Raw genomic sequence first — 12,997 nt, forward strand, 5'->3', positions numbered from 1 at the left:
ACCCAACCTCTTCATCTCGACTGTTCCTGTCTAGGGTTGGACAACCTGGTAGTACCTCGGCACATGTGCCTCCTTCGAGTGACATGGTAGCTAGGCAACGAAAAGGGTTGGACAACCTGGCAGTACCTCGGCACATGTGCCTCCTTCGAGTGACATGGTAGCTAGGCAACGAAAAGATATTACAGCTGAATGACTTATTTATTTATGGCGATGTTCGCAGGTCATAACTGCAAGTTCAAGATACTAGACGTCCAGAGCGCTATGTAGGGTCATTTGAAGGTTCTTATACAAGATGTAATACAAAAAGGTTTCATCACAGTATACATAACAGTTACATCACAGTACAAAACAATGTAATGCAATAAAATACAGTCCATTACAAATTGAAAAAAATGAAAGCACAAACCATGATCCTGGGGTAACCAACCACACAGAGCCCTTATAAGTTAGCGTACTTGAAATTTAACGGGCGACAGCGAGGATTGTTGAGAATTTTGTCAAAAAATCATTCCTGAAAACATGCACAATTGGTGTGAATTTACTTGAACCAGCGTACTGACACTAGATCCTGAAAGGATATCACTCCCGAAGTGATGAAACGCATTTTCTCGTTGTAGCCTCATCAGTTCTGTTACAGTTATGGGGCTCGAACAGTCTAAGAATAACTATTTTTGCGCTGGTAGGAAGACTCTTTTGCTATCCGGATTCGCAACTGACATCACACTCCCTCTTGTTGTTGACCAAGTTTCAGGGGTTAGCAGTACAACACGTTTTATGGCACACTTTCGCATCCAGTGTAAACTGATCGGCTTTTTGGCCAAGCGCAAACGTCCACCTACTGGACGCTTGAGACCAATCCTCCCGGTTATCTTCCTACTTCTTTGTTTTAACCTGTTATAACACGTTCATGCCGGAGGGAAAAACTGACCGAGTATACGTTGAGAACACAAAAGTACCGGCAGGCATTAATCAACCGAACGTCAATGACAGTTGTGAATTGCTGAGCCAGTCCTTCTTCATATGGCACAGGATCCGGTCGTTAATATGCTTAACCATCAAACCACCCTGTCAGCAAACAGCCAAACGGGATGGGCATCAGTATCCACCCCCTTCGGTTGTGCTCAAAATCTAACCACTACTTTCGAAACCGACAAAGAGGGTAGGTGAGGGTAGACCAATCAAACAAGGTCAACGAAGTAGGCCCGGTCAGTTGACAACGCCAAACAAGGCATCCACTTAGGGCTGTTTGGTCTGGCTGACGCAAAAGACCGACCACAAGAACAGTTGAAGCAGTGGCCAACACAGGCCTCATTTATTATTCAGCCAAAAGTGAGACACTGACAAATGGTTTTCAGGGTCTTTGAATGATTTTATCGAGCCACAGACGTTAAAGTCTGAAATAAGGTTGAAAAATGTCCAAGCTTTCAAAACATTACATTGAAAGAGGTTAAAAAGCTGAAATTGTCAATGATTTTTCATATCAATAATCAATGCTTACAAGATGAACACTCGAGGAAAGATTGTACACATATCACCTTCGTAAATATGTTTAATTCAGCAAATTTCTGATTACAAAATCGTGTCATAGGCAATCAGACGTTAGGGTTAGGAGTAGTTTATTGGTTGTTGTTCGAGTGGCCATCAATCTATTGACTGAGCTTGGCAATTATGTGGACAATGTTTCACCTCCAAACGAGAAGACATCATCACTGCACAGTGATCACCTAACTACGCACTGATGATGCCACGTCATGTGGTGGCGAAACGTTTGCAATTCACTTGGCAATCTCGTCAAAAAGACAACAGCCACCAACAAGCAATAAACACCCGAGCTACCAGTATTTCGACACGTACACGTTTGCTGAAATCAAATCAGATTTTTTAGGCTTTGACGGCTCGCATGAGTAATTAACTTTGTCTTCTGAGGCCTTATGAAATTGTTAACGCCAAGCTACACCGCTCCTTGTGATGTGATAACCAATGAGAGCTTTTTTAGCCCTCTCAGAATGCACTTTTTTAGAATAGCCTTTTTACTCCGTTCCCTCATTTCTTCTTTCAACGAATGGGCACCTAAAAGCTTAAACACCCTAGCAGGAACGGTCATTTCTGATCAGTCTATTCATGTGACAGCCAACTATACCGATCACATTATAACGCGAATTCATTTACCTTCATTCTCAACCCGGCGAGAAAATGAATAAAGAATTCTCATGATTGGGTAAATTACCAGACACAGCTCACTGCACCCTGAGCTCAACCCATCCAGAGTGGCCATTAAAAAGTGCAGATTTCGCACTCCAGTAAACTGTGATGAATTATTATGGCCTAACAATTCGGGAATGCGGAACCAATGACTGTCACTTAAACCGGTGTATCAAAATATGTTTGGTGAATGCATGAACACTCACTTGTCGCTAAAAGTTAGGTCCTGTCATAATGTGAGCATCTTCTGTATATGTGCTTTACGCTGAGGGTCGCTTGAATTTTTGGGTGGTGAAGGAAGGCGAAAAATTGTATGGATCTGAGCGTGTCCAGAGAAATTACCTTGAAATTCGTGGCTGGATACTCCAAGATAACCTGGGGGAACTCAGCCAAACTAATGAGATTCTGAACGTTAGCCATGAAAGATTCAGCCACAACAGGACCTCTATGTTCTCAACGCACAATGAAATATATTTGCTGAGAATTGACCTAGCTAGCCTAACCTATCTCACTTAAAAAACTCTAGGGTTTCTATTCTCCGATTTCCGGTGAGGGGTAAAAGAAAACGGTATAGTCATTACCAAGGCGGAACACACTACTCGTAAATCTGTTGAAATCACTCAGGATGAGTGCATTTTCAAGTTCGTAGAATGTGCTCTTAAGGGGAGACTCAGCCAAGCCTTTTATTCATGACCCTCATCACAAACGGAAGATTCGGCCGGACCCAGTGGAGTTTCCAGTCAGAACGAACTAATCGTGCGAATAGAAATATGATGATTACTCTAAACCGAGCGTTACCCATAACGTTTGTTGCACCATGACTGGTTTAGACTATCAAGCTATTAAGCTGTCAACCCTTTGTCTACTAGAACAAATAATGGAAATCGATAAATACACCAGTTCGGTTTTAACGGCAGTCTCAGCTGAATCTCTCGTTTGCCACATTCTTCAGCTGAACGTGCAGCATAAAAGATGCCTCATGTTTCATTTGGCACAACATTCTAGATATCATAGTTTATTTTCACGAATACAGCTAGTTATAAGTTTACTATGGAAGAGTTTTCAGCAACCTTGTACGTAGTTTCATTCAAGAAGAGTGAAAGTATCCAATGATTTGGGTTATAAGTTAACAAGGAAGAGTTTTCAGCAACCTTGTACGTAGTTTCATTCAAGAAGAGTGAAAGTATCCAATGATTTGGACCAGTCTAGAGAATAGTTTGCCCTGAAAAGGATACATCGGTGCAATCACCAGGATATTCGCACTGCTTCACTCCTTGTGTTTCTGTTTCGGCTTAGTTATCATTCGTTATCCTCAAACCAACACGCTTGAAACAACTGTCATTTCATCCCCCAGCAAATAAGACTGCGGTTTCTACTTTGGTGCACAGCTGCACTGCTATCGCTGGACACAATCTAAAAACACTTTTCTCGCCCCTCGCTCTGTCTGTCCTCGAGGATTGAGCACGCTGACCAAAGTAAGTCACAAAATATTAACGTGTCAAACTGCCTCGAAAAGTCTGTCCCGTTTTGTCTCCCCATATCATTTCCATCAACAGACTGTCTAGACTACTTTACTGCCCCAAAAGGCTCTTTCGTTTTGCATGCGAATACAAATCAACATATGGTGTGCACAGTTAACACCCCGAAAATCGCGGATGCGCTACAGTTGATGGCTTCTAACCGGCTCACCATACGCCATTTGCCACCAGTAGGCCACCTTAAGTGCACGTCACGCCGTCTCATCACACAGGGGGCTCATATGTGTATGCTGAAAATGAGGTGTGGGGATGAACATAGGGGTCACCCTACGTGCCACCAGTAGGCGACCTTAAGTGCACGTCACGCCGTCTCATCACACAGGGGGCTCATATGTGTATGCTGAAAATGAGGTGTGGGGATGAACATAGGGGTGAGAGAACCTAAGCTGAAAAAATCACCCCCTCCCCAAAGATACAACTAAAAAACAATAATTCTGAGCAGATTCTTTGGAAAAGATGCGATCTTTTGATAGTATGAGAATATTTGGGAATCCTTCGTCAAGATTTCGTCTTGAAAGCGCAGCCAGTCAATGTCGAAAAGCCGAGAGGCACAGTACAAATGTTTTGTCTTCCTTGGGAATCATCAGCAAGGAGTTTTGAAACTGCAGCTTCCATGCTAGTAGTTTAAACACTTAACCGTTCGAAAAAGCCCTCTTTTCACAAGTGGCCAATCAAGAAATGCCGGTATCCTTGTCTCTTCAGACTCTGACCTAACCGAAGACTACTGACTTTGAGATAGTTGTGCAGGTAAGACACAAAACTACTGATCGGAAGATCAGTGGTTTAAACCTAACCTTAAGTTTTTTATCTCCCTTGTCCAAGTCCGCATAATGTGAAATTATCCATCGCACTTCTTCCGAGTTGCACAAAAGCTATGAAGCAAAAGATCGGTGAATATTTTTACTAATTTACTATAAGGGACCATCAGTAGCACGTGCTTAATAGACGTTGAATGGGTCCCACGGCAAATAATTTGAAAAGTAGCTCAAACTCCGGCTTATACAATCATCTGCACACCAAGTTGATTTTGACCCAAGACTCAGATGGAACCCGGCAGAGTCCCTCGTATATGATATTCTTCTTCATGAAGCGACCTGACACACCGAATTCAATTGAAGAACATCACAATCAAGAAGTTCAGGTAAGATTCAGGTGATTCTCCCGTCAAAGCCAAACCGATATGAGATGAGAGTACAAGTCAAATTTCGTGTAATTTGGGTTCAAGTGGAACATACATATGACTCAAACTCGTGGACTGTGACTAACTACTGAGCCCAAAGAGGGACGAAATCAGACTTGGGTTGTTGGAGTTTTTTCAGCAACCTTATGATTTTTGTTGGAATTCCTAGTAAATTTTGGAGCAGATGTCTACTGAAATTGAAGAAGGTTCCTGATAGAAAGAATTTGTTGAGTTGCCTACTAGATTTATGTGACTGAAACATCTCACTAACCAAATGTCCTCACCGTCACGAAGATTTGTTATGTAAATCAACCGCGTGACTACACGAGCAGCATAATGTACCTCATGAGCAGGCTACACATTATGCGTGTAGCCTGCTGTAGTAGTTTTCCACCACCGATTCTTAGTAGATAACGAAGAGCAAGATTTCTAGTGTAGTGATCTGTTTCCCATTGATGAGGCTTCTTTGTTCTGTACAGCAACCTACGGGGAACACCTGTGGAAAACTGCTATCCTAGGCCTTGTTCTTATCTTAGGGGAGATGGTTCACAGTGAATAAACTTCTGGGCTTCTGCGGTGGGTTTCGGAACAGCGTAACTTCAGACAAACTTATTCATCAACGCCAGTTCCTGAATCCCTAATTAGCTGGGCTAAAGCCTGGCCTGAAAACACAACATAATAGGGAAATACTCATAATGGCGACCGTGCACATTAGGAACTCCGAAAATTTCGACGTGACATGAATTGCTTTGTTTAGTGTCTCATATGAAAGAAAGAGGGTCTCCGCTGCGGAGCTGATGGAAGCCTTCACCATGTTGATTACCGGCGGGTGGTTCGCTGGGACCTTGGTTTTGACCGACTTGGGTTTCTTCGAAACGTCTTTGGGAAAGCGGAAGCACTCACTATCCTCATGAGACGTTTGCCGCAAACGGAGATGGACAATTCCCCCTCAAATGCGAATTTACAATATCGACGACGAAACTACCATTTTTCCGGCTTATTTTGCCTTGACGTTTTTGCCGATGATCGCTAAGTTTCAGAAAGCGGTCTTTTATAGCACACAGTCTGCGATTAAAACAGAAAACTACCTGGTATTTCAGTAGAAGATTACTGGGAGGGTTGTGGTGCAAACGGTTGTTGTAACAGAGGAAAACCCTTTTCATCCATTAGAGAGCTTGCTCATGGAGACTATGGCATTAGAAACATCAACCTAAAAGTTCCAGTTTGAAAATCAGAGTTGAGTCATATCTCTATAGTTTTTCACTTGAAATATCACAACCTGCAAAGTTTATCTGCGAAATGTCCCCGAAAGTGTACAGTATACCTCAGATAGAAGGAATTTAAGACCTCAGTTCTTTGTGATTAGGAAAATAAGTTGAAAGTTTGTCAATCTGTATATGTGAAGTAAAATTTCGTACAGTTAAGGACAAAGGTTTACGTTAAGTGACATTGGCAATTGCAATCAGTTCCTGGTTACTCCTACTTCTAGAAATACCAAGGAACCGAGCCACGTTCCTTTCCGTAGAAATGAACATGATAGCGACCAGATGCATTTCCTCATTCGAGTGTAAATACATCAGATTATCCTGAGAATTTCAAGATCAGTACCCAAACCAGGTAAAACAAAACCTGTGGAAATTCACCATTTGTTATCGAAAAGTTGGGGATAAAAGCACAGAAATATAGAAAATATCGTCTAACACGTGGGATTGGTGAGGGCAAGGTGATATATAAAGAGGAGATATAGATATTGGATCGAAATAATTGTTTAAATCGCCCATGGGGTTTACTCCTGCTTGGGAGGAGCACATATATCAAGACCGACCGGAAGCACATGGTATTTTGCTTCAACACTGCAGCTTCCAATAAGTTGCCCACAAACTTCAGTCGGTGAGACAATTAAGCATGGCAACCAAAGACAATCGCAGCTTTCAAGGCTTTGTTCAAGAGATAAAAGGAAATTTAGAGGACTATTGTTTATGTCACGTGACTAGGAAACTTTTTACGATCGAAATACCGAAGAACAAATACATCTGATAAACAACCGGAACAGTTAAAATGAATGAAAATGTGTATATCCTGCCTCCATGCGACCAATTAGCTACCTTCGTGGATATCACGCCAGCAACACCAACTGCATAATGCCTGGAGGGTGTTTCGTGTTGAGTAGGTTCTGGCCGCCAGTTCGTTTGATCAAAAGCCTCGCAACTGTCCCGTAGACCAGTCAAGCGTTAAGCGGGAGTTGAAACCTGTTATTGAGTTGTCCGCTGTTTTCTTCTTCACTGCCCAGCCTAATAAATCGCTGACAGCCGCGAGCCTTCTCTCTTCCTCACAAAACAAACGATTGCGTCACTTTGAAGGTACCTTCAGAACACACAGGCACAGTGTAACAAGATTTTGGGATAGTCGCTATGATAGATACTGTGGTTAGCGTGATTACAACTCGGGCAAACCGCTCAACTCTGACAAACAACTGTCAAAGTCCAGCTTGCTTTGTCTCCGGGCCGAACTTGTGACGCAACGGATCCCTAGGAATTTTGTGCATTGCACTCGCTTGTTTTCGTTTAGGGTCATGTGAGCAATGACCAGTGAACCGCCATGAAAATTTGTCTTAGAAAAGGGTTTTGCAAAGCTCATAAATGCAGTCAGAAGCGATCAACAATGCCCAAAAACAACCATAACTAGTGATTCTTGTAGTTTCGTTCCAACTGAAAGAAGCAGATGTATTGTAGGGATGATGGTCACTAAAATTTGCAATTTGATTTAAGATAATGAATGGTTCCCCTGTGTCACATCCCTTGCGATACCTTCCTGGTTTATGCGAAGTCCAGAGATATGCATCGTAAGATGCGCTAACTTTGGTGACATCAGACTATTAGTTTCAAGGTGCAGGAAGAATTTCAGACACCTCTGCTAAGGGGATGGACATCGGCTAGTGCTTTGTCAGGTTTAAAACATTTAGCAGTTACGAAGAGTAGGAGATTCGTGCCTCTTCTACAAACACTGCTGCTCATGTGAAAGTAATTCGGATAAGTCCTCTATTTCATGCCATCCACGTTTGCCAACCCACCTAGTTGTTTCCAGTTTTGAAGGAGAATAGTTATTCGGTTGTCTGCCGAAAAAAATCTAGGAGGCCTTGAATTCTTGCTTATTCTTATCGCTTCCTGTTATAGCGGACGAAGGTCATCCTTGAACCAAGGAAGAAAACTCCCGCTGTTCGCGAAACCGTTTCTAGTACTAGAAATGAGGCCTTCTCAATAGAGGTGCTTCCATGCTGACCGACACTGATTCGCTCAATTTGTGCATTTTGGATCAACTCTGCTGTTTAACATGCGACGTTCACTAAGTCTGGATTGCTGCTCATCGTTTATTTAACGGACGGTTTATGGTCCATGAACCGGAGCTCTTTAATGCCAAATGGGTCATGATACCCCGCAAAGTCCAAAGTTAACAAACGAAAGAATAGATAGCTCCTCCCACAACTGCTGCACGTGATTAAAGACTTTCAAGTCTCGAGATGAGAATTAGACAAACTTTCACTGGTTGTTTTCGGTTTCGTTTACTAAATAGTGGGCAAAAATGTGAATACAAATGATTAACAGAGATATGAGAACACTGAAGTGCTTAACCTTATCAAAATTATAGATCACCCTTAGACTCATTGCTCCCTTCTCTGAAGTATGGCCCGTGTCAACTGAAAATTGTTTTTTACGATCTTCTAGTTCCACCAGACACGAGGAACGAACATTTGTGTGATTATCGGGGTTAGATTCCCTTCGGAGGTAAGGTTTTTGGTCTGGTGTCTGTGAACCACGACGTTGTTGAAACTCTAAAAATTTTGTGGACACTTGCAGGAGTTTCTATTTTTTGCCCTTCGGCAAAGCCTGTCACCTCTTATCAATACGTGCTTCCCATATTAAATTATTGCAGTCTCCACGATAAGCAATGACTGTTATACGTCTGAGCGATTTGATGAGCTACATAGCTTGCCGATTTCATTTTCGTCTGGTTCCGTCCTACATCACGAAGTTGTCGTGCATAAAGTTAATTGGTCGTAAAAGTTTATTGGCAGTTTTCCAATTCATCTGGATCTGACCTCGGCCAAAACTACCAAGAAAAAGACCACATTGTCTGATGATTGCACTGGACACAAGAATGAGTTGTCGTTGAGCTTTCAGTTACTTATATTACTGTTTTGCATGTTACTGAAAGCAAGGTCTGAAAAGTAATGACAGTTAGGAATTTCGGAATCGCACGTTTCATTTAGAGAAAGATGTTGGAGTGGTCTCATCAGAAATATGAAACTCAGCAACTGGTGACATATTCGTATTTTTATGAATGAAGCACGGACACTTAGCGACGGAAAGCATCTCCATAAGAATGATATTCAAGAACAACTAGAACGACTTGTTTCAAATCGTGCTTTGTAGCGATCGACCGATTGAATAACTCACTCTCGCATGTGTGTAAGCTCTATCGGAAATCCATTGCGCGTTGCAGTTTTTTTCGCATTTACCGTACACTTCCATGTAAACCTTCAGTAATGCCACTGTCTCAGGTTTTGGCGAAACCTACCTAGCCACCATCTGGCTAGTTAGTTTACCACTCAGCCATAGCTGATTATTCACTTGGCTATAGCTATATAACCAGTACAAGGTGTCCTCCACAACTAGACTGGAAAGATGGTCCATTCATACACATGTGTTGAAAGCTCCACAGCATTCAGCGGACCTGTATAGATTCATTTTTTTCTGGTATTGTTTACTTTGACGATGGCCTGAGGAGATCTGATAGCTTTCCCTAAATAGTTCGTCCTGTCGTTGGAGCCAATCTATGCTGAAAAGCCGAGAAGCTCTGTACAGCTGTTTCACCCCCATCAGGAATAACCAACACAGCACATCTCACAAAACTCGAGGTTTCGAACTCACGACCTTCCCGTTAAGTGTTCGACTGTTGGTCGGGAGGTCACGAGTTCGAAACTCCTTACTGAATTATCATGCACGATAATGCTGACTACAAATAAGGACGTTATAGCTGTGCAGTGCTTTTCGTCTTTTCAACATGGATTAGCAGCATTGAAAGGACAAGAAATTTGCAGTTTACCTGTTCGACAGTGCGAATACCGTGTGCTCTGAGGTGTTCGCCTTTGGAAAGTGTTTAAAAAAATCCCAGCTAACTTATCAAAAACTACATCAGTTTTAGCAGATATGCCAAAAGTACCACAGGTGAAAATGCTCCTTTAGGCTTTGCTGCATACTGACGAGTTGTTCGGAGGTTTCTGAAGTTGCGACGGATCGATTCCACTCGTGTCTGTGGCAAACATGGCACGTTGAAATGGACTCTCTCTCCCGTTTAGCTACAACTGCAACGATGGATCTGAAACTGGCAAGTCAAATAAGATCTCATATGGGTGCTCCTGTAGTTGGAAAAGCTTTGGCAACTTAAAAGAATGCCTGGGCTACTGACACTAACGTAGTTCAGTAAAAATCTCACGTGATGTTGTCACCTGCGTGAATGTTATTAGCAAGTGTAAAGATATGTTCAAAAGAGTTCTGTTTGGCAATTAACGAGTTATCGAACATGCTGCAACACTGTTCCCATAGGTTTGTTTGATCGCTGGACACATAGTACAAGAAATGATAGGCTGAATCCTAAAAAAATTCAAGGTACATTTACTTAAACAGCAGCGTATAAAATTCGTTGTTTCTGCAGTCCCCCTAAGTAGATTCGGTTCGTTTTTCTCTGGTTAACAGTTTTGGACACGGAATTGAGCAGGTCAGCCTGTACCAACATGATCAGTGAGGTGTCTGGAACAAACCCGACAGTTCGGATGAAAGTGTGAGCACAAAAGAACTGGCAATCATTTATCAGCTTGCAGCCTGTCAAATAGCAATCACCCAAACAATATCAGACCAATGGATAGATTGGTTGCTCCTCATTCCGCTCCTCACAAGCTAATAAGCAGCCAGTATATGAAGACCAATAAACAACTCACTAGGGGGTTGGGGTTTTTTGACGTCCATCATCAAACGAGACAAGGGGTGTGGAAGTGATGTTACAGGTAGACCATTGCGACGTGTAAAGGCCTGGGCACGTTGACAGCATGCATGCTTCAACTGGCTTTGCTTGAGAAATGAACAATGTTCATCTTGGAGAGTGATGTTGCAAACGCTATGATTTCTGGACATAAAATGATTTCATCTTGATCCAGTTCGGGATATAACTAATAAACAGCTCCTCATACTCATGTTCCCTCTATGGTCAGGATGCTCAGATTTTGAGCAGACTGAAACACAAAAATCGTTTCTTATCAGTAAAACTGTCCCCACACTGGAGTGATGTACTGTAGGTTTTTCGCGTTGACATGGTATCCAAAATCTAGTGAATTTGTCCCTTATCCATCTTACCAAATTTGAAACTCCATCCAGAATAAATAATTAGCCGCTTAACAATATTTCTTCTTGCACTTTTCTGTTGGGTTATAGGACATTCTGCATGATTCAGAGATTACTACACATACGCCTCAGCAAAAACCACGCCACGAAAGGCAGTCGGACAGTTTTTTTACCTTTTTAAACTTAACTCAGGTGTTATTCTGAAAGAGACAATGCGCAGATGTTTCACAACGATTGATTTTTCTTTACAAATAATGGTACAGGCCCTCTAGGTGGACGAGGTTCACTATGGTGATGCGCCCTTTGGGTACATACTCAGAAACACCACACTGGAAATTTCCTGCCGCAAGCATAGCTTTGGTTATCTACCAAATCTAGTAATGGACAGTTTTCGTTCACTCACCCTGGCGGGTGCAGCCGTTGATAGTAACTAACGACTAATTTAACGTGGAATTATATGAATCCACGATGTTTATTGCTATAAACTTCATGAGCTACCAGTAAGGCACTCAAATCTGAACAAGAGTATGATTAGGTCTCGAAATCAAATTCGATTACTCGGAAGACTCACTGTAAGTCAGTGGTGGCCGGCAAAAGACTACTACAGTTACTTATTCTTCAAGGATGAAGTCTTCATGCGGCCCAAGTCCACCATCTGGTGGGCCAGAAAATTGTTTGAACCATATCTCTAAGCCCTGACTTACCTGGCATTTAAAACTCTGTGAAGCATGTCAAAGCCAATCCAGTAATGATCACTGTCAAGAAGCTGGGTAAAGCGTCATGCTATTTTCGAACCAGCCTCCAATTTTAGCTATACGATCTATTCAACACATGTGTGGATCTTCGATGAAAACATCAGAAGTCAAACGAGGTTTCAAAAAAATTTCTTCTCATCAGCTGTACCTCCTGTCGTGATGTTTGGACTGAACGAAAAAAATGATAATAAAGTAATAGCTCAGCTGTGAAGCCCTTTCTATGCCTAGATGCCATGCCACTCAGAAGAAGCACGAGGGCTGAGATACTGTCAGGCTACCCAAGCCTGGACATTAACAGTTGAGATTCTGAGCTTGAATTCGGATTACGAAACTTCCAGTCTGCAGGGTTCCACCATGAGCTATCTCGAGGACTGAAAAAGTACACACAAGCTTAACCTCAAATTGGTTTCGGAGACTTGGCAACGACATCAAGCCATCACTATTCTGTATCGGACCAAGTGGATTAGTTCGAAAAGTGACTGATGTAAATTCGCTGGTTCTAATCAGACTTTTCATCAGACTACGACGCCGGGACGGTTCCTTAGTAGGTTCCAATCAGTTAATTACTATTTAGGAGGCGGAACAAGTACAGTGGAGTTAAGTGAGAAGTGTCCACTAAATCCACGGCGAGTCGGGGCCCGTGAATCCACGCCTATGAGCTTTCTTTCGATCACCAAGTTGTTTTTGGTCACTTAAGGAGTACAAAAAGTGTCTTCGGATGCGGGTGCATTGTCAAGGGCTTTAATTTATATCCTGTCTGACAGCTCACTCTAGAATCACTCAGTTGGGCGTGCAACCATTAAAATAAATGATAAAGCCAGATTGTTCAAGAATCGTCAAGTACCCGGATTTGAGCAAGACTCGTAGAGAAGCTGTTTTCTTATGTTGTTAGAAAAGTACAAAAAATATTTTCTCTCAAGATACAGC

Source organism: Opisthorchis viverrini (genome assembly GCF_000715545.1).
Source record: "Opisthorchis viverrini unplaced genomic scaffold opera_v5_472, whole genome shotgun sequence".
Lineage (NCBI taxonomy): Eukaryota > Metazoa > Platyhelminthes > Trematoda > Opisthorchiida > Opisthorchiidae > Opisthorchis > Opisthorchis viverrini.